We start from the raw sequence: 25863 nt of genomic DNA, 5'->3' as shown, positions 1-25863 counted from the left end.
TTTTGAAATATCTCTTTACAAGTGGAAGGAAAGGTTACGTTCATTGTTTAACAGTTTTTCTTACATGTTCTCCCAAATTATATTTTGCTAAATGCTTTATAACAACTTAGACTCCATACAAAGTATAATAGAGCATCTGTTATTGTACTTTTAATATATTTACTAATCCCATAAGTGAGATATGATATTTTATTGAATACTAGCAAACATAAAATATTCCTTTATTTTACATTTTATTTTATTTTGTATTTTATTTTATGTGATTTTATTTTATTTTATTTTATTTAAAGTTTATCTTCAGAGAGAGAGAGCATAAGCAGGGGAGGGGCAGTGAGATATGTAGAGAAAGAATCCCAAATAGGCTCTCCCACTGTTAGTGCAGAAGAGCTCGGCACTGGGCTGAAACTCACAAACTGTGAGATCATGACCTGAGCAGAAATCAAGAGTCTGAAACTTAACACACTGAGCCGCCAAGCGCCCCTCTGTATTTAAATCAATTATGTTTCTATGAGCTCTTCCTTGCTTTTCTTTTGGGATCATCATGCTTTTCTTAACCACGAAAGGGCATGATTTAATCTTAGTCACATTTCTTATTTGTTGACACGCCGTTATATTCTTACAGTTGACACAGATATTTTAAGTTATACATTTAAATGCCTTACTCTTTCTTTTTATATTTATTGTATTTTAAAAACGTCATCTATGTATTCTTTTTTTGTTGTTCTATTTTTTTTCCAGGGGAAAGCACGAACGCAGTCCCCCACTACCCCAAATTATGCAGTCGGGTTTCCCACATTTGGGGAAATCGCAGGGGTCAGCACATCCGGAGTGCAGTGGATAAGCCTTGCCCTAGGAAAACCACCTTCGTGATCATGGTATCTCCCCTGCCAGGTAAGTATTTTGTTGTTCTATTTTTAATCCACCCAACAACAAGCTGTCTTTAAAATACCTAAAACAATCATATAAACTACTAACCCGGGTGTTTAATTTATAAAATGTTTTGTGAAAGCGTATGTGAATATGTGTGTATGTGTGTGTACTCATAGTATAATTCAAGTGGCGTTTTGACATATTGCATATAATATCATGCTTTGAAACAAAAATAAATAACCAAAATTCTAAGTAAATTACTCTATTAAATTTATCTTGGAATAAAATTATTATAACATGTTCAAATATCAGTGTGGTTATTGAAAAGAAATAATATGCATATTATTTGATCAATATTTACCACTTCTAAGAATTTACTTGAGAAAATAATATAGTAATTGTTCAAAACTCCTCATCTTTATAATTCATAAATGGCTGAACATGTTTGCAACCATTTTAAATATAACAACAAAAAATACATACCAATATACATGTAATTAAATAAAGTAACATGATCATATTAATAAATACTAGGGGTGCCTAGTTAGCTCAGTTGGTTAAGCATCCAACTTTTGGTTTCAGCACAGGTCATGATCTCACAGTTCATAGGTTCAAGCCTTGTGTTGGGCTCCCCACTGCTGGTGTGGAGCCTGCTTGGGATTCTCTCTCTCTGTCTCTCTCTGCCCCTCTCCCACTCACACTCTTTCTCTCAGAATAAAGAAATAATGAAACTTAAAAAAAAGAAACACTACTCAACTATTAAAACATATTTAGATAAATTGATATTCATATAATAATTATAATAATACCCAATATTTATATGATACTTACTATACAATAGTCATGGTTCTAAGTACTTTACTTACTATAACTTGTTTAATCCTAACAACAGTAAAAAGTAAGACTCTTTTATCACCAAGATTATACTGCTTCTAGAATCCAGGATTCTAATCCAAGGTCTTTGATTCCAGAGTCCAGGGTCTTAACCCCTTTAATGCACTGAGAAAAATCAAGTTAAATTAAAATACCTGTGTTGTAGTTATATTTTTGCTTGGAAAAAATAAGTAAGAAAATAGCATACACAACCAAATTTAGACTATGTATATATAGTATAGAGAGGAGAAGAAGAAGAAGAAGAAGAAGAAGAAGAAGGAGGAGGAGGAGGGGGAGGAGGAGAAGGGCAAGGAGGAGGAGGGAGAAGGAGGGGGAGTAAAAGGGGGAAGGGTAGGAGGGGGAGAGAGAGGATTCATGAGGAAATTAAAAGAAAATAATAATGTTTGTTTATTTTTGAGTGGGGGAGGGGCAGAGAGAGGGGGGAACACAGAATACAAAGCAGACTCCAGTCTCCAAGCTGTCAATGCAGAGTCCGATGTGGGGCTCAAACTCATGAGCCATGAGATCTTGACCTGAGCCGAAGTTGGACCCTTACCTAACTGAGCCACTAGGTGCCCCATGAGTAAAGTGTTATTTAAAGTTTTAAAAAATGTTCACCAAAAATTAATGGTATAGACATATGGATGGTGGAATTTATACTTATTTTTTTCTTTATATTTATCTGTCCTAATGAAATTGTGGACAACTATCCCATTAAGTGCAGCTGGACCAATTTAAAACCCACAAACATATCATGTGGATAGGAATAGTTCCAGACACAGAAAAGAAAGGAAGGATTCTCCAAGAGGAAATTTAGCCACAGGATTCAGAAACACTGACTGCAAACTTGTGATAATGTTTTTCAAACACTAGATAGTGGCCTAGATAGAATTTCAAGTTCCTCTGAGGATAAGGCTAAGGCAGCCTAAAGTTTGTATGAAAAGTTTTATAAGTTTCTACTTCATGTGATTTGTTTTGCCTCACTGTTGTGAGCTGAGTTGTGTCCCTGACAGATTCATATGTGGAAGTCCCAATACCCAGCACTTCCAAATATAATTGTGATGGTTAATTTTATGTGTCACTTGACTGGCGTAAAGGATGCCCAAACAGGTAGTAAAACATTACTCTTGGGGGAATCTGTGAAGGTGTTTCTAGAAGAGATTAGCATTTGAGTCAGTAGACTAAGTAAAGACAATCTCCCTCACCAAAGTACTAAGGCATCATCCAATCTATTGAGGTCTGAATAGAAGAAAAAGGCAGACAAAAAGTGAATTTGCTCTTTGATTGAGCTGTGACATCCATCTTCTCCTGCCCTTGAACATCAGCTCCCCTGGTTCTTTTGCCTTAGAACCTGGACTAAATTACACCATCAGCTTTCCTGAGTTTCAAGCTTGCAGCTGGCAGGTCATGTGACTTCTCAGCCTCCATAATCACTTTCTATAAAATCCTTCATGATCTCTCTCTCTCCCTCCCTCTCTTTATCCCCTTAGTTCTGTTTCTCTGGAGAACCCTGACTAATATAGTGACCATAACTATATTTAGAGATAAGGTCTTTAAATATGTGACTAAGTGAAAATGAAGGCATTATGGTGGAGCCCAAGGCCTTTACGACCAGTATCCTTATAAAAAGAGGAAGACATTGGTATTAGAGTGGCAGTTGGTTAGTTTCTAACAGGACACCTGGAGGTCAACAACAAGGAGGATGTTATGACCAGCTATCTGGAAAGTCAGAGGTCTGTCCTGCCAACACTCTACAAAAAGCCAAATCAAATTATACAGGCCCTAAATGGTGGGTGCCATGACAGGAAATCCCTGACCAAATAAGGAAGAAAAAGCATGAAACTTTGCATCTCCAATTCAAGCAATAAATATTCACCTTCTAATTAACAACTCTCAATAAAAGTTAGGAACTCAACTCCTATGGTGCACAGCTCGCTCGCTCACTCTCTGTCTCTCAAGTTCACTCACTCCCAAATCTCTAGAGTATTCTTTTGCTTTAATAAACTTTCACACTTGTCTTCCCTCCACCCCTCATCTCTCTCTCTCTCACTGTCTCTGTCTCTGTTCCTACCTCACCTGCTTGCGAGCTCTTGGTCTCTCCCTCAAAAATAAAAATCAAAAAATAAAAATAAATAAAAATAAATAAATAAATGAACTAAAATAAACTGTCCCACTTGTTTCACTAGTCCACTGTGTTGCACATCTGTCTTTGATTTTTTTCTGGTGATAAGACCAAGAACCTTCAGCAACACCTTTGGGATGTTCTGGATGGAGGCCCCAGGGCAACACAGGGAGATGCTCCCACAGGGAAGACCATGTGAAGAGGCCCCATGAAGGCTGCCATCTTTGAGCCAAGGAGAGAGACCTCAGAAGAACGCAACCCTACTGGCACCTTGATCTTCAACTTCCTGCCTCTGAACTGTTAAAAAATAAATTTTTTGGGGGGCGCCTGGGTGGCTCAGCTGGTTAGGTATCTGACTTCAGCTCAGGTCATAATCTCATGGTTTGTGAGTTCAAGCCCCACATCGGACTCTGCTGTCAGTACGGAGTCCACTTCAGATCCCCTGTACTCCTCTCTCTCTGCCCGCCCCCAGCTTGTTCTCTTTCTCAAAGTAAATATATACACTTAAACAAAATGAAAACTAAAAATTCCTGTCATTTGAGTCACTCTGTGTGTGGTCTTTTGTTATAACAGCCATAGCAAATTAATACACCCATGGAGTTCATGTTACTTGAGGGAACTTCTTCTCATAAGTGCCATAGAAAACGATACTGGATTAAGAACATACTACAAATATTAGTTGATTGACTTTAGTTCTAGAGGAATAGTTCTCAGTTACAGTCTCCAGAACAGCATCATCAGTATCATCTGGAAACTTTTTAGAAATGCATATTTTTGAGCCTCAAGACACTATAGAATCAGAAACCCTGGGAATGGGCTGGAACAATCTGTTCAACAAGCCCTCTGGGTGATATGAGACACTTTAGAGTTTGAGAACAAGTGTTTCAAATGTTCCAAACTAGGGACCAGGCATGTGACATCCATGAGTGATGCAGCCCAGGTGTAAGTCAGCAGGAAAAGTCTGGCATCTGTCATCTTAGCACACTAGTGACGCACACATCTCCACTGAGGTCATGGCCAGATATTCCAACGAGCTAAGATGAAATGGTCTTTATTTTTCTAAGGTATACAAGCAAAATAGATGTGTAGATGGATACTTCATGATTTTTCAACAGTGGTGGCCAATTCTAATAACTGTTGCCTGAGCAAACAAAACAGGCTTACAGGACCTTTCCATCCTGTGGTAACCTTTCATTAAAGTCAAGGGGTTTGGAGGAGGGGAGGGTGAGAAAACATTTGTTTCCGTTTCGCCTATAAGACGTTCTTGCTACTAGATTCAAAGAGAGGAAGAAGAAATTGAAAAAAAAATTAGCTTTTTGTTTCTGTTAACGATTTTTATGTGTGTTGTAGTCGAGATTTAAATATACTGGGTGCATATAAGCCCTCACTCTGCAGATACACACTTAGAGTTTGCACTGGTTTTTGTCCAGTGCTCTGATTATCCCAGGGCAGAGCCTGGATTTGGCTCATTTTCAGTCGAGGCAGGCATGTCTTTAGCAGTGTGTCTCAGGTGGGCTGAGGTCTGTTTTCAGAGCCCATGACCCACAGAGTGACACTCCCCCTGCCATCTGTGACTTGTACATGGGGATTTAAAGACGGAGATGTGCTGACTGGGGCAGTGTCGGCTCCGCTGACCATCTGCTACAGGTGCTGGAAGCAGCGCTGGTCATATTCAATCTTCGAGTGAAAGTCTGAATTAGCTGGCATGAGTTTCTTACTGAATAGCTGGGCCCCCTGTTTGAATACCGCTTTCTAGTGCAGGACCAAACCTGGTTTTCTGGACGCCGTTGTTTGCTTGCTGGAAGGAATTTGTTGGGCACCTTTTCAAGATGAATGTAGAGAGGGAAGAATGAAAGTGTTATTAAGTCCTTAAGGCTCACAAAGTAGGAACATTTCCAGGTATCCTAAACAACTTGTCTCTGCCCCGATCTGCACCCCTATTCCCATCCCAGAGCTATAGCTGAGGGCTTGAAGATGATGTTTTCTGCTAAAAACACTACTATCATCATTGGTTACTGGAAGAACATAACGTGAAGTCACTTTACGGAAATGATATTGGGGCGCCTGGGTGGCTCAGTCGGTTGGACGTCCGACTTTGGCTCAGGCCATGATCTCGCGGTTCGTGGGTTCGAGCCCCGTGTCGGGCTCTGTGCTGACAGCTCGGAGCCTGGAACCTGGAGTCTGGAGCCTGGAGCCTGGAGCCTGTTTCTGCTTCTGCTTCTGTGTCCCCCTCTTTCTCCATCCCACCCCTACTTGTGCTCTCTGTCTCTCTCTTTCAAAAATGAATAAACAAAAAAAAGGAAATGATAAAAAGTGAGGTTTTTCTGAGTAAATCTATAAAAACAATTACATAATGCCTAAATACCTAAATTATTATGGTTCTAATATGACAGTTTATTTAAATCAGTGAAATCATATCTTCAGTCCTTCATTTTGGATAAATTTTATTTTTTATTTTATTTTTTTAATTTTTTAATGTTATTTATTTTTGAGAGAGAGACAGAGCACAAGTGGGGGAAGGGCAGAGAGAGAGGGAGACACAGAATTAAAAGCAGACTCCAGGCTCTGAGCTGCACTGAGCCTGTGCAGTCAGCACAGAGTCCAAGGCGGGGCTCAAACCCGGGAACCATGAGTTCATGACCTGAGACAAAGTTGGACGCTTCACCGACTGAGCCACCCAGGTGCCCCTGGATAAATTTTATTTTATAATCTAAGTTATTGATTATATTTAGAAACAGTCATTAATTAATTAGACACTTGGAAATTATTACCTTTAGGATAAAAGGGAAAAATATTAGCTTAGAGGGATAAGCCACAGATCAAAAGTATGAAAGACTTGGGGGTCACCTGGATGGCTCCATCCTGATATCAGCTCAGGTCATCATTAAAGGGTCTTCCACTCTCAGGCATGAGATCGAGCCCCACACGAGGTACCACGCTGAGCATGGAACTGACTTGGGAATCTCTCTCCTTCTCTCTCTGCTCCTCCCTTGCTTGTGCTTGCTCCCTCTCAAAATAAATTTAAAAAAATTCTAAAAATATTATAGACTTGGAATTCAAACTCTATCCTATCTTAATCCAAACAATAAAAATGGTAGTCTTTTTCTCCACAATTAAGTCATAACTTTCCTAAACACACAAATCCCACAAGAGTCACATAATTTTATATGGCCTATAACTTACTTTATTAACTCGTTTCCAAATTCATCAGTAGACTCATCTCTAAAAAGGCTGTTCTAAACACTCCTCATCTGATTAGAAGGGAAATCACCCCTCTTCCAAATTCCAAAAGCCTTTTCTAACTATAGTACCTTCCCCTGGTTTTCTTTATAGACTTCAGACTCAGATTAGTTACTCTGTTTAATTTTCAGCAGATTTACTATTGTGTAAGAGGAGAAACATGAGGTTAACATCTTGAGCATGTAGTAGATGAGAAAGAAAACAGCTCCTCAATAGCATATTTTCTGTGGATTTCTATCCTATAAGAAATTGTCTCTTTCTGTGACATTTGTGGCATTTCTGAAGTTTCTGTTTCTCTCTCAACTACTGTTAACCTGAAATCAGCATGTGCCAAAACTCAAAAAGAAGAACAAGTTGAGTTGAGTTCCTAAAATAGCTGAAATTGGATGTGCCAGGACGTGCCATTGTTGAGACGGAAAGATTCTGAAGAGGAACTCTGTCTCTCTAATCATCAGGACCACATGATACAACCTAAACTTTTACATCTCAGGCAATAAAAAGTTTCTTTTTATTTCACTTTTCCAAAGATAGCAGTGACTGAATAGATCTTCAATATTTAATTTCCAAGGAAAAAAAAAACAGTACTTTGTGTATCATATGGGTTTTTCTGTATAAAACCTGACCTTCAAATGTAAGTTTCCAGTATCCTTCTAGGCAGTCTTTTTGAAGTTTGCCAATTTATGACTATGACTTCTTTCCTCTCCTTCAGGTCATGATGTTTCATTTTTCTAAATTAAGGGTCGCCTGAGCACACTCAAAGCTCTTGGATAGGGTTTAGGGTTTACTCATGTAGAAAATAAGTACTTAGATCTTGATATTTTAAGAAGTTGTGTGGCAGATTGAGTCTCTGGCTTCTCTCAATGGAATTATTATAAAACGCAAATTCAATATTACAAATTGTGAGCCTTAGTCTTTTTGTCACCATAAGTCTCTGTGTTTACTTCTCTTTCAGGAGAATGGGGAGAGAGTTCTAGGAACTTCTCCTTCATGATATATCTCCTACAGTCTTTTCTCCAAGTCTTAGTTTCTGCAGGTCAATAATAGTGCCTACCTCTGAAGGTTATAATAAAAATTATATATGAGTTTATGTATAAAATCCCTACTTAACCAAAGTAAGAGATCAAAAAATAGTAATTATTTTTACTGTTATTATCATTTATCAGATGTAGCACAATCTGGTCCTCCAAATAAGACTATGTTATATTAATCTAGGGCTATATAATGACTTACCCCAAAGAAAAACCATTTCAGTTCCTTATGATTTTTTTTTTAGATTAGGGAATTCAGATAAGGCAGGGCAGCAATGACTATGTCTTCTCTGTAGTATCTGAGATCTTGGCTGGGATAGCTGGAATGGTTGTGGTCAGCTGAGATTACTCAACTTAGGTCTAAGTCAGAGTCTCAGTTGCACTGCCGTCCAGATTCCTCAGTTCTGTTCCATGTTGCATCTCTGAGTAGCATGATTGAGCTTCCTTCCAATGTGGTAGCCTTGGGAAAGTGGGATTTGCTACATGGTGCGTGTCTTTCTCCAGAAACTGCTGAACTTCTTACACTTCAACTACCAGACCTGAAATAACATGAAGGGTGCAAACTTGCAACTGGTAGATAAATAAATCTCCTGGAATAAATCCTGGAGATTAAGTGAATATAAACAACAATATTGTATTATAGTAATCAAACGTCATAAGAGACTAGATCCTAATTGTTCTTACCGCAAAAAAGAAATGATAATTACAGGATGTGATATAGGTGCTAATTCTTGCTACAATGGGGATCATATTACGATATATAAACGGACCAAGCTAGCATGTCGTACACCTTGAACTTACACAGCACTATATGTCAAATGCATGTCAACTGTAAATAACTGAATAAATAAGTAACCAGATCTGATATTTGGACAGCATCAGTGACTCACATTATGTTAACCAAAGGAAGTAACAAGGCCAGCCCAGGTTAAGGGTAGGTGAAACAGACTCTAGGTTTTGATTGAATATAATTGCCTGAATACATGGGGTGGGAAGGATTGAATAGTGGCTGTCTTGAGAGGATGTCTGCCACAGATTTCTAAACTTACTCATTTGGTGAACAACTACTGAAAAGCAAAATCCTTTATATTAAAAATTTGATTTGAATGTCACACTGTTACTATCATAGAAATTGTAAAAGATATAACTAGTTATTTTTTTCCAAAAAAGATAGTAGTGATGAGCAGATAAAATATATTTTACGGGGTACCTGCGTGGCTCAGTCAGTTAAGCATCTGACTTTGACTCAGGTCATGATCTCATGGTTCCTGAGTTCGAGCCCATGTAAGGTTATGTCCTGACAGCTCAGAGGCTGGACCCTGCTTCAGATTCTGTATCTCCCTCTTTCTGCCCCTCCCCAGCTTTCTCTCTCTCTCTCTCTCTCTCTCTCTCTCAAAAATATATAAACATTAAAAAATCAAAAAAAATTTGCCTCCTGTGACAGGTATTGAAAAATCATATAACACGGTCAGAAGACATTCTACAGATCCATTTTAACTCCAAAGAAAATTTTTGAACAAAATATATGCTGCATTTGATTTAGAAATATATTCTTAGTTGCCAACTCAGTTGGTCAAAGAGTATCTTTACCTTGTCTAACTTCATACAAAAATCAGCACTATGTCAGAATGATGCAATTTTTTTTTATTTTTATAAAAACTCGTACACACATTAACCTAAACTACACTGATTAATAATATTTTCAGCATTTTTGTTAAGAACCATATCAATAGTTATCTCTTTGTAAATAGAAAAAATATTTTATAATGGAGTCTTATTTTGTATACATATTTAACATAGAGAAATTGAAATAGAAGTCACTCAGCCAAAATGAATAAAAAAGGAAGGAAAGATGAAATATAAATAATAAATTCCTATCCTTGGCCCCTCTCACAAAAGAACATAAACTAGATGAGAAGGGAAACTTGCATCTGATGCTCACTCAGTTTGTCTAAAGTCCACCGTGGCTTTCATAATATGAGCATCTGATCTATCTGAGTGCGATTCTTTTGTAAGGGGCACATATTTTTAGTGGAGTTCTGACTGTAAGTGAAACAACCGCTCAGTTGTTTCTTATCTAAAGAAAAAGCATTCTAACATAAGAGGGAAAAAATAGTAGACATATTAAGAACAGTATAGAAATTTCCTATTAGAGATTTTAAGAATGATTTTGACAACTCTGTGGGGCACTTGGGTGGCTCAGTCAGTTAAGTGTCCAATTCCTGGTTTTAGCTCCGGTCATGATCTCACAGTTTGTGGGTCTGGGCTCTGTGTTGGGCTCTGCACTGACAGCAAGGAGCCTGCTTGGGACTCTCTCTCCTTCTCTCTCTGCCCCTCCTGCATGTGCGCTCTGTCTCTCTCTCACACACACAAAATAAATAAATAAAATTTAAAAATGACAAAGAAATTTGATTTTTTTAGTTTTTTAAAAACATCAATGTACAAAATTAGGCTATTTGGATTTTAATTTCAATTCTCATTTTAGTAAGAGGTTAGGATATGGAATTATAAGGATGTCTTTATATCTGAATTCACGGAATGTTAGCCAAGTAGAAGATAATTTAAGTTTAAACATCTTTTAGTAAATTATAAAGATGCAGGATAAACATCTTCAAGTGTTAAAACAACATTTAGCAACATAGGAAAGATTTCTTTGCACTTGGCAAGGATCTCTTAAGTGTTACTGAAGAAATACAAAAATACAAAAAGGCCTTTATGCTGGATTTTTGTATGTCAGTTGAATAACAATCATCCCCACACGAGTTAAAACTTATCTGCTCAAAAGCACAAAGCTTGTTGAGAATATAATAAATTTGATTGTAACAAATTGAAGCAAACATTTTTTTCAGGGAAATCATTTTACCATAGCAACCATGTAATTGTGTGTATGTGTGTGTGTGTGTGCACGCACACACATATGCCTGTGTGTTTGAAGACGGAATGTGTAAAGTTATAAAAGCAACATTTATAATTTTACCTTCTGAAACATAATTAGCACTAAGTAATGACAAGCACATTAACTAAATGACAGCATTTATTTTACAAGATGATATTACTGTCTATATATGTATCTCTGTATCTAAAATGCTACTTTATTCTCTGAGAATTTTAGAATTATGAATATTCATAATTTTAATTTTAATCAGGCCTAAAGTCAACATCTGTGACTGTAACTTAGTAATAGTACATCAATTTCTCTACTTAGTTTGGAATTGATCCCTAAAATCACATCTACAAAGGCAATGAGAATTTCACACTGCATGTTCATGCTCAAGGGGATACTGGTAAGGTATGCAGAGTTAAAGTGCACCTATTCCCCAAAGGAAATCACACTGTTATCTTGGAGTAGTAAGGATGTGAACACTCCAAATTAACACCTGCTCTTGTAATGTATTCACTCAAAGTAGATCAACATAAAAGATGCCAAAACACATTCAAGATAAAGGATACTGATCCAGCAATTACACTATTAGTTATTTACCTAAAGAATACAAAAATGCTAATTCAAAGGGATACATGCACCCCAACATTTATAGCAGCATTATCTAGAATAGCCAAATTATGGAAAAAGTCCAAATGTCCATCAACTGATGAATGCATTAAGAAGATGTGGTATGTATATACAATGCAAAACTACTCGACCACAAAAAAGAATGAAACCTTCCCATTTGTAATGACATGGAAGGAGCTAGAGAGTATTATGCTGAGTGAAATAAGTCGGTCAGAGGAAGAGAAATACCGTACGATTTCACTCGTATGTGGAATTTAAGAAACAAAGCAAACAATCATAGGATGAAAGAGAGAGAGAGGAAAACCAAGAAACACACTCTTAATTATATAGAACAAAGTAATACTGACCAGAGGGGAAGTAGGTGTAAATAGGGTAAGATGGGGATTAAAGAGTACACTTGTGATGAGCACCAGGTGTTGTACAGAAGTGTGGAATCACTATACGGTGCACCTGCGACTAATATTACATTGTATGTTAACTACCTGCAAGGAAAAAAAAAGATAAGGGATAAAATTAATATTCCTGTTTTAAAAGGTTACTGTTATAACAGGTTTAGTGTAGTGTAATAGCGCACTCTTTATGTTATACCATTTACTCTTACTTCATACCCAAGAGTGCCAAATCTACACAAATTATGAAAAAAAAAGAAGGCCTGTAAATATGACTCAGGTTAGAGGAGACCTATACTGTAAGGAAGAATTAGAACTCTGATAGGTGTGTTCTTAGGTTTCCCATCAAGGGAAATACATCTTGTGAGGTTAAGGATAAATTGATTTCTGTGATGAGGAACACCAAAATGTTAGATTCGAAAATAATGTCAAGAAATCCAACTCAGTTATTTAAAACAGACAAAAACAGGCTCAAAGAAAGGAGGCAGAGAACTGTGTGAATTTTCCAAGCTCTTTTCTATTATACTATTTTGTATAATAGGGAAGAACTTGTTTTTATCTATTATTATAATAAAATACATTTCAAAAATATTACCTTTTAATATTGGCCCCCATCCCTTTGAGACATATTGCCAGAATATATGAATTAATCATATGATACATATGTTTATATAAATACAAAGTATTCATCTAGTCTTCACAAATTAGCAATGTTTGATATTTTTAAAATTATGAAGTGTCAATTACATAACAATTAACCAAATATCTAAAGTAAATGTTTAAAAAAGGTGATGGGGGCGCCTGCGTGGCTCAGTGGGTTAAGCGTCCAACTCTGGGTTTGGGCTCAGGTCATGATTTCATGGGTCATGAGTTCAAGCCCAGCATCCAGTTCTGTGCTGGCAGTGCAGAGCCTGCTTGAGATTCTCTGTCGCCCTCTGTCTCATAAATAAATAAAAATTAAAGAAACAAAGGTGAGAGAATCAGGATTCAAGTCAGGTACTATTTATACTCAAAGTCGCTGCTCTTGTACCAACACCACATTGCTTTCTCCACAATCTACTGCGTTGAAGTTTTGTCCCGTGGCAGTATCGTAGCCAATGAGGGCTACCCGGGGCACGATTACCACTAATTAAAAACTAATGCATTGATACAACAGTAATACTAATCAAGATCAATTTTGCCCTTCCTGAAAAGGACAGTCTATCTTTCCAGACAGCTATATTAAATAAAAGCAAACACAGGAAGAGCATGATACTTTCAAATGCTCTCAGTCAATTTGGTAATTGTTAGAAACGTAGAACTACTGACAATGCTTTTCAGTTTTTGTTTTAAAAGACATTTAAACTCTCCTGCAAGGAGATACTTCTATCAAGAAAATATAAAAGTCTACAATGTCAGCTCAGACTACTTTCAGAGTTTTTCCACTGGAAAGACCAGAAAGAGGACACTTCAGAATTGTCCATTTAACCATTTATGAAAGCAAGTGAAGTTTCAGAGAGAAAGGGCCCTCTGAAAAAAAGATGTCAGGCAGATGATGATACTTCAGAGATGATACTTGGTGACGCCTGGATTCTTATCCCTGCTTTTGCAAAGGCTGGTCCTCATGACCTAACAGTCTTTCTACTGACCCGTTATGGAGTGTGATGGAGGAGAGGTCTAGGATCCATCAACACGCCAAACTCTGTCGCTATCCCCAGGAAATGCACAAGCTGGTGACGCTGCTCTGAAGGGGTACAAAGTTTCTTCACAACGCCCAGGGGCAAACTGCCATGCTCGCTTAATTTTCTAAACAAAGTTAAATGTGCCTCTGCCCCTACTGAAATTAATTTGTGAAAAAATTAAACACCTGTTATTTTAAAGGCCCCTTTCCCCTCCTTCAGTGTTATGAAAACCCTGCAAGGTGTGGAATTCAGAGACACAGAGGAAGGGCCTTTGGTTTCTGGGCAATTCCTGCCATCCCTAAAATCGCCACCACTCACACCTTTGTGAGCCTTTCAAAGGCAAAGAGCTCCAGAGTTCACGTCCTTGCAGTTTCTCTACAAAACGTTTACCGATTAGGTTGATTCGTTTTAGTGTTTGCCAGCCATATATCGATACTGTGGCCACTGAGACAATTCAAAATTTAAATTTTCTGTTGCCATACAGTTTGTGCTTCTGCTTCTTTTGACTTATTAATTTCATTATTATTGGTTAAAAACTTGAACAAAAGCATAAACACGTGGCAGATTTTGAAGTACAATTATTTAAAAAGCGTTTTTGGCGGCGCCTGGGTGGCTTGGTCAGTTAAGCAGCCGACTTCGGCTGGGATCATGATCTTGTGGTTGGAGAGTTCTAGCCCCGCGTCAGGCTCTGTGCTGACAGCTCAGAGCCTGCAGCCTGCTTCAGATTCTGGGATTCTGTGTCTCCCTGTCTCTCTGCCTCTCCTCTGCTTGTGCTCTGTCTCTCAAAAATAAATAAAAACATTAAAAAAGATTTTTAAAGTATTTTTGGAAAAATTAATTTCTTAATAAGTGTTTACCTGTAAATTCACGTCTTCATAGATGAATCTTGCTTTTTGCTAGAATGTGACTGGGTCATCGTTATATCTATTCCTATATTCTCATTTTTACACATTTAAGCACTGAGAAATCCCATTCTCAGAAATAAGTAGATGGGAGCAGAGGGGCTTTGTTAGGTCAATGCCACTCAGTTCTGTGAACTCCTTCAAAGAATTATAACAAAAATTACAGAGTGGTTTACCATATAAACCAGTTTATAAGCAAGGGCCAATGATAACTCAATTAGTCATTTCTTCAAGATTTTAAAAGAATTTAATGTAAAAACCTAAAAAACAAAATCATTGGTAAAAGGTTTTGTTACCTGGTCATTAGAATTATCTGGTTTTTGTTTTGTTTCGTTTCATTTTGTTCCGTTTTTGTTTGTTTTTAATGAAGATGAATGTTTTGAGTTTCTCCTTTCTTTTGCATCCTGGAGATTTCCACACCAAGGGGCAAAGCTACAAAGAAAGGTTCAAGAATTTGAGATATATTTCTTTTTTGAAAAACAACAACAACATAAAACCCTTGCGTGCAAAAGATTCTTTGAGAGGAAGAATGGAAAAAGGAACCGAAAGAATTAGGGCACAGTTACTCAGATTTGACACTTGAAAACTGGTTAGAGTTACCTGCCCGGCCAGAGTCCTTTTCCCTTCATCTCAGGGGACAGCAGGCCTCAGATGAAATTAGGAATCTAAATGGCAAATCAACCAAATCCGTTTTCTTTTCTGTCCAATAAAATAGCCAAATTTCTTTTAAAATTCAATTGACTCTGTTTTGAAGTGTTCTTATAACTACAATCTCAAATACTGAATTCTAATATTAAGATAGCTATGTGGATAGTCACATGAAGGGATTGTTACATCAGTCTCTGTCTACATTTTAGACACTAAACACAGTGTGAAGAACTGGTTATAGGTCACCAAGAAATGACTTCATGAGGGAAAAGGAAAACCTGTGGGGAAAGAGAAGCAAATAGGAGAAACACCTTTGACAAAGGAAGATGAAATTTTTCTGAAAGGTCAGGTAACGTCTGTTTGGACACATGATTTAATTTCTCTACCTTTTCTATATTTTCAGGCTATGAGGATAATCACGCTTCAGAGAACATGACCACCTTGAAACTCTTTGATGGGATTTGCTTATGAAAAGAGTTTTTCCATCACTTGGTAAAGCTTGTAGGGATCGAAAATTTCCTCCTCCTTCGCTTTTGGTTCTTTGGTTGGTCATTTACAAATCATTTAAGGATATATTGATATCCTTAGGATTAAGGTGTTTGTACGATGTTCATTTATCAGTGTTGAAAAGGGCTTGCGATGCGGGTTTAAAGTTTTCCCTCAGCCTTCCAGACTTACTAGAGCTGGGTTACTGATCGCATTGTCAATAAGGCACGCTTGTGCCTCTCCACACACACGTCTTCCATTGATATTTTAGTAACATTGATTCCAAGCCATTTTTAATATTTTAGTTATATCCACGTAGTACAGTTGCTAAAGTTCTTTATATGAATTTAGGCATCATCAGTTGGCTATGATTGAACCATCGTATAAATCTTAATAGGTAAATAATTTTAGAATACCATCTAACACTTTATAAGTTGATAAGAATATGTGGATTGTTACAATCCTTTCAGATAAGTAACTTTACAAAAGGAGAAGAAACTTGGGAATCAGTCTACAAAAGGCAGCATTTCCTGTGGGAAATGTACCAGAGAATTCACCTTAGATTCTATTTCTACTTCACTCTTGTGTTTTTAACTTAATAGCATAATTCCTAAAGAATCAAGTACATTCTTACTATTTAAATATTTTTCTTTACCTGTGGCTATAGAGCAGAAAATGAAGAGCCTACATCACAAAATCAACAACTCCTAATATTTATATATATACTAATACTGTCTTAATACTAACTGTATATAAGTGTCTATCTCTGTCCCTCTCTCTGTCTCTCTTGCTCTGTCTGTTTGTCTCTCTCTCCCTCTCTCTGCCACTCTCTCTCTTTCTCCTGCCTCAGGCTAGGTTTCAGGTTCCATTTACATGAAATAATTCAACTGTCCAGGTGACGGAGTGTTCAGAAGTAATAGCATATCCAAAATAAGGTTACCTTTTTATTTTTTTTCTCCCCTAAGGTAGAGACTGTCAACAGATAATATGAGATCAGGATTGATTAAAGGTATGCCATTTAAGTCAACTCTGTTGGACAAGATGAGAGTTTAAATATCTATCAGGGAAATATGTGGTTACAATTCATCTTGGAGGCAGAAAAGGATATCAGGTTAAAAGCAAAGCATTTTTTGCTGATAATATGACATGCCTATCACAAAAGAATCTCGTAAGTAGTAGTAACATGAGTTTAAATACACTGGCTAGTTTGGAGAATAATGTTGCTATCATATGGGGAATCAATAAGACAGTGCACAAATGAGAAAAGGAAAATAAGGGAGGAAGGTGGAGGCTTCCACTAATTTAGCAGCGATCCCAAGGTTTCAAGTCAAAGGGGGCCTTCTTTGGTAACATGAACCAAAATGATGTTTCTTTAGGTAAAAAGTAAAGGCTTGCATAGTTAGGTGCATTTAGCATAAAGGTTGTTGCATTCTCCTTAATAGTGTGAAAATAACCCAAAACTTCCCAAATGAGAACAAGCAAAGGATATTTATCAGAGCCTGAGACAGCCAGAGGATCAGCGACCATTACTTGTATTTGGCAGGGACTAAAAAGCAAGCAGGGGATGGGGGAAAGATTTGGTGTAGAAAAATCGAAAGGTTCTTTTACACCCTGATAGGAGATTGTTGGTACGGGGAGACAGAAGATTGGGCTACCGAGAAGTGGGGCATTCTGTGTGAGCATTTAGGAAGGATAATTGGATTTTTGTCATTGATTCCAAGTTGGGTCTAGAAGGCAAAAATTAGGGAAGCTGTTAGTCCTCAAGCAATCCCTTCCCATCCAGGGCCAAATGCTACAGAGGCCGTGATCCAAAGTGGTTGCTGCAGTTGTGGGTCCGTGTTCTATTTTTACATATAGGATGGCCACCGCCTATTTGGATATTCAGTTTCTCATTCTAGAAGGACAGAAACTGCCTCCGACTTCTAGGTAATAAGGATTTTAGTCACATCACAAATGCTTAATCTCTGCTTTCTGGATGTGGTGATTGGTGCAAAGAAACATTCTTCATTCAAGTTGCATCAGTCATATTATCCCAACTCCCACAGACTTATTCGGTCCGGGAGGTTAAACCAGGAACCAGAGGTCTTCAGTAATATAGCTGTGGCAGAGGCCAGTCTGACAGATAAGACAGAGGTCCAGGGGCAGCAGAGATTGGAAATCGGTAGAAAAAGTGTATAAAAGTGAGAAGTCACTGTCTCTGTGAAAAATAAAGCCAAGCAATGCCGCTGCCTTTCTTAAGATTTTGAAAAACAACAACAACAACAACAACAACAACAACAAAAACTAGTTAATCTCTCTTGTTTGCCAAACTGTTTTTGTGTCTACTTCTTGCAGTCAAATGAATCTCGATTATTCCTTAAATATTTTTACGAAATTCCTGTTGTGTTTCAGCCACTATAACACATAGTACTGCTGTTCCCTGGTTTTTTTTTTTTTTCAACGTTTTATTTATTTTTGGGACAGAGAGAGACAGAGCATGAACGGGGGAGGGGCAGAGAGAGAGGGAGACACAGAATCGGAAACAGGCTCCAGGCTCTGAGCCATCAGCCCAGAGCCCGACGCGGGGCTCGAACTCCCGGACCGCGAGATCGTGACCTGGCTGAAGTCGGACGCTTAAACGACTGCGCCACCCAGGCGCCCCAGTTCCCTGGTTTTTGAGACTTCCGTCCCCCATCTGCCTTGCAGTTGGGCAGTCATGTGACTTGTACTGGGCAATGACATATGAGTAGAAGTGACTTGTGTCCCTTCGGAGCTGAGATATTTAAATGCTGAAGCAATGATCTCATCTCTTCCTGTATTCTCCCGCTAAATATTGTGGAGGAGGCCTCATGTCACCTTAGTGACAGTGGGCGATGATCAGTAATGAAGCTAAAAGGTCACCGAACACTGGTAAGTGAAGACAGATTAAAGTTTGGACTTTAGCCTGGGGGCCTTCAATATTCAGCAGATTATTTTTGAATCTGTATTCTGTTCATAACAATTGCTCGTGACAACTCAAAGTGATTACATTCCTCTAAGCAGGGGGTTGACATGTTCGGGTGTGTGTTTGGGGAGCAGTACACTGGCTGCCTTGTGGAAAATAGAGAAGAGAGAATTTGTGTGATCGAGAGGCCAGACAGAGCCTGTTTGCTGTGAGAGACAGAAAAAGGGGCCATCTTTCCCTTAGCTGCCTTTCCATGCACCACAACGAGGGCCCTCTGGGTTCTTATAGCTGGGTGACTGAGAGAGAGAGAACACAGTCCCCTAAAACTCGAGAAGCTTATAAATTAAAAAATAGTTATGTGCTAACCTGCTTAGAATTTCATTTTCGTGACTCAGAGTGCCTTCCATAAGCACATTCTGGCAAACCATAAAGCGAATAAATTGAAATTGAGTAAAACCTATTGGACACTAGAATTGTAACACCAGATTAAACACATTACCACAAAACATAAATACACAGTTTTATATCTACAAGTACATTAAGCTGAAAGAAACTTTAACTGAATTTAGGTAAATTAATCAATAAAACATGTTTTTGTAAACAGCAATTGTTTAGCATACTGAATATTCTTCCTCTTTAAAGCTCATGAATATAATACCTCAGGAAAAATCTGTTCTCTACACATTTCCTTTTAAAATGCAGATGAAATAATAAAAAGTGAGGATGTCTTCCTCCTCAGCATGATATTTTGGAATACATAACTAAACCTCTTTGTGCATGAAACAAAAGTTGTAGAACCAAAGTATCTGATTTTTACAGTGGTGTTGTTTCTTTCTTTCTTCTTCCGTTTCTTTTCATTTTAAATAGCAATGAATTGCTATTTGAATGATTGAAGGGAAGAGACGTTTAGTAGAAATAATTATCTTCTACCAGCCAGCGTGCAAAAACTAAAACAAATAGCAATAATGTAAAAAAAAAAAAGTTGTTTTGACATTCTCCTAAATGAAAGTGTAAGATGAATAGGAATATATTAAAGGTGCATGTCTATTTGAGGCCTGTGAAAATTGCTGATTACAAAGGAGAGAGTTAATGATCTCTAATTGTGTTGTAATTTGAATGCGGTCTAATAGTAATGAAGAGAACAGATTTGTGTGTTAACATAAGAAATATTAGAGGAGTGGGCATCCAATGTTTGGGTTAATTAATTCTATCCCCCACTCCCTACAGACATATGCATGTGTAAAATGAATTAGATTCTAAAGAGAACCCAAAGAGCCAAAATTAGACTCTGAACAAGCTTGCTATCATATGGGAGCTTAAATTACTATTTTTGATGTTCTTTGTGACTATCTCATTTAGTTTCTATTGTGTTTGCTTTTATGTTCTAAGGTGGTTTTTAATGGATTGAATAATGCATAAAAATCTGCAGAGCTGTGCAGAAAGTTCGGATGCAGTGCCATTTACAGCTTTTATTCCACAGCAAATCCTCCTACTTCTCTGGCAGTATGTTTGTTGTTGTTGTTGTTGTTGTTGTTGTTGTTGTTGTTTAGAGCTCTGAGTATGTGTGCATGTGTGTGCAAGCGTGTGTGTGTGTGTGTGTGTGTGTGTGTGTGTGTCTGTTAATTTTACTCTTTCAATTACAAGGAAAAAAACAATTAATGTAGCAAAGATATTTCAACTCATGTCAACCACCTTCTATTTAAACTAAAAAAATGCAGTTTGTGGGAATGGTAGCAGCATATTATTTAAGAACAGTCTACCAAGAAATGGACAAAGGGATTCAAACATCGTACAAAGCAGTAGCAATTTCATCATTTTATTACTCAGTATCCGCATTACTTACTTCAGTGTTCTGCAAAATTACTGTGCATGGATAGCTTTAGCAAACAGTAGAAACTCTCACTACACCACTGTAATTATCATAGCATTTCAGGGAGTTCTAAGAAACCAAAACGAACAAAAGCTTACTTGCAAAAGGACTTTAAGTTTCATTTGCTTTTCATGCAAGGCACAGCAATCTATCTCTGCTTGTGCGTGTCCTTTGTTCTTACTAACGTCAATAGTACGTTCAAATTTATAGGAAGACCAGAGTGCCTTCCATAAGCACATGAGTGGGCAAATCACCTGGGAAAATCAAATAAAACCTAGCTACTAAAACTTACAGAAAGAGGGGTACCTGGGTGACTCAGTCGGTTAATCATCCTTCTTTGGCTCAGGTCATGTTCTCGCCATTTCCAAATTCGAGCCCCCTGCCTCGGGCTCTGGGCTGACAGCTCAGAACCTGGAGCCTGTTTCAGATTCTGTGTCTCCCTCTCTCTTTCTCTCTCTGCCCCTCCCCTGCTCACATTCTGTCTCTCTCTCCCTGTGTTTCTCTGTCTCTCTCTCTCAAAAATAAACATTAAAAAACATAAGGAAAAACATTAATACTTACAGAAGAAAGAGAGTGCATTCAAATTCATGACAAACCAATGAACATGCCTAAAACGGCAGGGTACCCAGAGCCCCCAGTGCAGATCATAACTTCTGAAGATGTGAAGGTTACCTCACAACTCAGGAAGCTCCACACCTTGACAACAAAGTGCGCCTTGACACTCACACCTTAAGCCATTCTTCTCTAAGTCTTGTCTAGGCATGTGTCAGGGACTAGCTTATCTAAGGCTGGTGCATTTCATTTATCACAATTCTATCAGATGCAATTTGACTAACAGATACAGCATGGGTCAGTGAGTTTAAGTATAACAGCAGGCCTTATGAATGTCCCCAGCCCCTGTAGGCTCTGTAATCCTCCTTGAAGTGTATATGGGTGCTCAGAACTAAAACTGAACTTCAGAACTAGAGTGAGGATCACTTACCCCTATGTCTCTAGAAGCCCATGAGATCAAGTCTGAATGCTAAACCACACCCCTTGAAATAGCTTTATCCATAAATGAGAGAACATTTTACCACTGTCTGTTTTACTTCCATGCCTATATCTCAGTTCAATCTGAATTTGAAGAGGGAAAAATGGAGAGTTATTTATTAGTCTCTTGTAAATGCCTGGGTGACATTAAATGTTTTGACAATTCTCACGGTTAAAGTAGATTAATTGTTAAAATTTACTTCGCACTGGCAACATTCAAATGAAAACATTCCTGGTCGGTGGTTGACTTTCTCTACCCAGTAATTCAGGAAAGTGGCCTACTCCTTTCTTCCAGCTGGAACCGCCCATAGGGTTGTGGAGTTCTCCATTTTGAACTGACAAATGTGGAAAGAAGAGGAGGATCAGGGAGGGGTTTATGGTCCAGCCCTGGAAGTGGTGCATATTAACTAGGACTCAGTTGTGTGGAAATTTTAGCAAGCTGTTTCCACAGGAAGAAGGGAAGAATATTTTGGTGAAGAGCTCTCAGACTGCCTCAGCTTTTCAAAATCCAACTTTGTGGAACACAGAACTGTAAGGAGACTTTGTGGACCTTATATTACGTAAGGGCTCTCATGACACGTTTTGTTGTTGTTGTTGTCATTGTTAACATACCTGACTATGCCTATCACAATGCCCCATATCCTTATAGATGTCTCAGACTCATGGCCTTTATATATACACAAATATATATAGTATATAAAGACATACTAACGGGCCTTGGGACCAGTACAAAATGCTTTCTACAATCTCTCTCTTCATCTACATTTCCTGTCTTCACAGACCCATTTCGCTCTATATGCATTTATTTTATAACATAGTATGTGTTCTTGTACACAAAGAAGTAGAATGAAATATTTCCAATTCTTTAACAGGAATTATAGAACCTGTAAAATATCTATATATGTCATTTCATATCACATTAGTGGTATTTTTGCTTTAAAGGTTAATCGTATGATTTTATCTCTATATTTCGAATGAGTCGACGTTAATTTTATTTTTTCCCATTCTATTTGTCATCTTCCCTTGACCATTGGTTACCATGTTTACCATATTTTCTGGTGGCTACTGTTCACTTTCCCAGTGAACTCTACTATTTAGAGACGCTACTAATATAGACTCTACTGTTTAACATCACTCCATGATTTTATTAAAAATCATTTCTCGGGGCGCCTGGGTGGCGCAGTCGGTTAAGCATCCGACTTCAGCCAGGTCACGATCTCGCGGTCCGTGAGTTCGAGCCCCGCGTCAGGCTCTGGGCTGATGGCTCGGAGCCTGGAGCCTGTTTCCGATTCTGTGTCTCCCTCTCTCTCTGCCCCTCCCCCGTTCATGCTCTGTCTCTCTCTGTCCCAAAAATAAATAAATGTTGAAAAAAATTTATAAAAAAAAATCATTTCTCTAAATTAAGAACCTATAATTATAATGAGTTCATTGCTGCTTGTAACAGCTCAAGTGCAATGCATAAACATAGACATTTAGATGATCATTTCCCCATCCGTCCTAAGTGTTTCTTCTCCGTCCCATATGTTATACACCCTTTGTTAAAGGGAGTATACTTATGGATTTACCTTTGGGAATGAATTATATGAAAATGGTGCCCTTTGGAGCTTAGCAAGGTAGGCACTTGTGCATTGCGATAAATACGGTAGCTTAAATAAAATTGTTAATCTGTCTTTACTATAATAGTCAAGAGGTCAGAAGTCCAGGCTTGCATGGCTATCCTGCTAAAAAAAATATACTCCATCATTTTGTCCTTTGATATTTATAGTATTGGCTTCAGCTGCATGGCAAAAAATTGACATTTTACTGATGACAACAACGACACTTCATCTGAGGAAGAAAATGATGGTATTGAGACGAGAGACTAATTTCCCACCATATAACGCCACTCTTTGCTTCCACCTCAGGGTCATTTCTACTTTCTTAACTAGTAATCTCAAACCAATGAGCCGTATAAATATATCCCAGGCTGTATTAACGTGGACAGCGTAGCATATGCAAAGTAACACGTCAGTTCATATTATCAATTATATCCCCAAATGTCCTATGTGCCCCAAAGTGTGTCCAGATGCATATTTCTGTCATCTGTGAGTATAAAACCTCTAGCCACTGCTAAGATTATTTATTTTGTATTTAAATTAGAATAAACCCGTAGCAGTAATGAGCTTAAAATGCACGTATAATGGAAACATTGATGAGATTGACAGAAGTTGCCAAACTTGAAGGCTGTACTGTTGTCACTGACCATGTGAACACAGAGGCATCAATACCTTCAAAAAAGGAAAGAAGAAAGGAAAAAGGAATTAAAAAAAAAGAAGTGCTCTGTGCCACAGCAGGACGCCCAGAGAAGAGATACTTCCAACAGCCCCATGATTATATGCAGAAGACAGAACATCTCCCCCAAACAAAGATAACGCCAGCTAGGTACAGGAGACGCAACAGAAGGCCACCCGATTTTCCCCAGACACCTCATTAGAAACAGCTTGGCGGACAGTACTTGCCTCTGTTTCACAGAGATCATTACCATCATCAGACCTCCATGGAACTCTCCTCTCCATGGGGAATGGTTTTCACTCCTTAGAAACTACTGACAAAATTAAGAGACAGAGGAAAAAGGGATAGTGCGATACAATTAAACTCCTATAAACTCTTTTGTTTACAGGAACCTAGGTTCCCGACTTTGATGTTGCTGCTAAAATAGCTCTGGGGGAAAATTTCTTGAAATAATAAAAATGATCAATTTAGGTTTTAAATTTTGTAACTCATAATAAAGCTTTTTTTCTCCTCCCTCTTCCACTATTTTTTATGATGAAGGTATAAAACATATTAATTCTTTATCACAAATAATGACTCCATGAGATTATATTTGAGTTTAGGGATTTCAAAGTCATTTTATAAGAATTAGTTCCATTGCTACGTATTTTGTCTGGAATGTCTAAGCAATATCATTAAAAGCCCAGTTTAATTGCTTTGAAAAAAATATATGTTTGACTTGATACTCAAAATTTCAAAATTCACATTTCAGTCTTTGTACACCAGCTCCTAAAATGACTCACGTCTTTCTCTTTCTTTGAATTTCTTTCCCTAGCGTTCAAAAGCATTGAGACTTAAACTCTTTAAAATCTGCTGTGTAGCATATGATTAACTACACATTCATGGAAATATATCGAATATCTAATCAGAATCTAATGTAGTCTTGAATATACAGAAAAAAAAATACATGAACCTTACCAACCACATGTTCCAAATTTATTGTGGAGGACAACAGGAAAACAAGCAAACCAAAGCTGACAAAAACATAATTCTGGATAGTTCTAGAATTATGGCAGAAATAAAGGATGCTGAGGGCCAACGAACACTTCAGAGAACTGATTTTGAACTGAGCCTTAGAGATTGATGAGATGGTGGTCAGGCAGAGGTAAAAGCCACTGTATTATGTTGAATTGTTACCCCACATCTTGTATGATAAATACTATTTTTGCCATCCTCAACTTTTTCATTCCGTTTACACAGGGTACATAGAAATCGGATGCAAAATGCAGGGGAAATATTCCAGGAGGTTTCACAGTGCTTGCTATGAATTTAGAATTAGAAGAATAAGACTTGTAGGAGAGATCATTGAATAGAATTTTGTTCACCAATTGGCATTTTTAAGTTTTAGAAAAGGTCAGATACAACTTCACCACGACTATGGGTGCATCATTGGAAAAGGTAAGAGAAAGTGCCAGAACATTGATCATACTACAGCTCCCCTCTATACTCAAGATGTATACTTGCTAGGCCTCCTGTCTGGAGGAAGTGTCCAAGAGGACTTGGTCATGGCAGGTAGCATTGGAAATGAGAAAAAGCATGGAACGTATGGGTTTTTGTAAGAGCTCTACAGTTTAAGTATTACTCTGTTGACTTTTGTTTGTATTGATTTCTCTAACACCAAAATCATGTAAACTCGTGTAAACTCGGTTAAGGAAGTACTCTCAAAGTTAGTAGGCCTTTGAAACTCGCTGCTTGTCTCCTGAGGTCAGAGGAGCGCTTAGGGCATCTTTGAGAGTTGCTTGTGGCAGAATTCACTTCTAAACAGGGGCACAAGAGACTATACCCTACATAACATGATATCTTACCATTTCAAGAAATATGTTGAATTAAAGGAATAGTGAACCACAAACTTTGCCAAAACCATTGATAGCTCCATTAAAACTGAAGAAGGGGTAAGAAAATGTGGGCTCTAAATAATCACATAGGAGTTGGTTGTTGTTTCCTTCAAAATTAATCATGGGCATGAGAACTGTTAGATCCCAGATTGATGGAATTTTAATA

At 37.9% G+C, this 25863-nt stretch overlaps 1 non-coding gene and 1 pseudogene across 1 annotated transcript; one reads left to right on the top strand and one right to left on the bottom strand.

Moving 5' to 3' along the window:
• Window positions 1-735: 735 nt before the first annotated feature.
• LOC125147578 (U1 spliceosomal RNA) lies at window positions 736-899 on the bottom strand. Its single transcript, XR_007145243.1, has one exon. It is a non-coding gene; the product is annotated as a U1 spliceosomal RNA (small nuclear RNA).
• Window positions 900-13101: 12202 nt separating this feature from the next.
• Window positions 13102-13229, top strand: LOC125146879 (uncharacterized; annotated as a pseudogene).
• The last annotated feature ends 12634 nt before the right edge of the window (window positions 13230-25863 follow it).

Source organism: Prionailurus viverrinus, chromosome A1 (genome assembly GCF_022837055.1).
Source record: "Prionailurus viverrinus isolate Anna chromosome A1, UM_Priviv_1.0, whole genome shotgun sequence".
Classification (NCBI taxonomy): domain Eukaryota; kingdom Metazoa; phylum Chordata; class Mammalia; order Carnivora; family Felidae; genus Prionailurus; species Prionailurus viverrinus.
The sequence above is the reverse complement of the archived record's forward strand: the minus strand, read 5'-3'. Positions and strand labels throughout refer to the sequence as shown.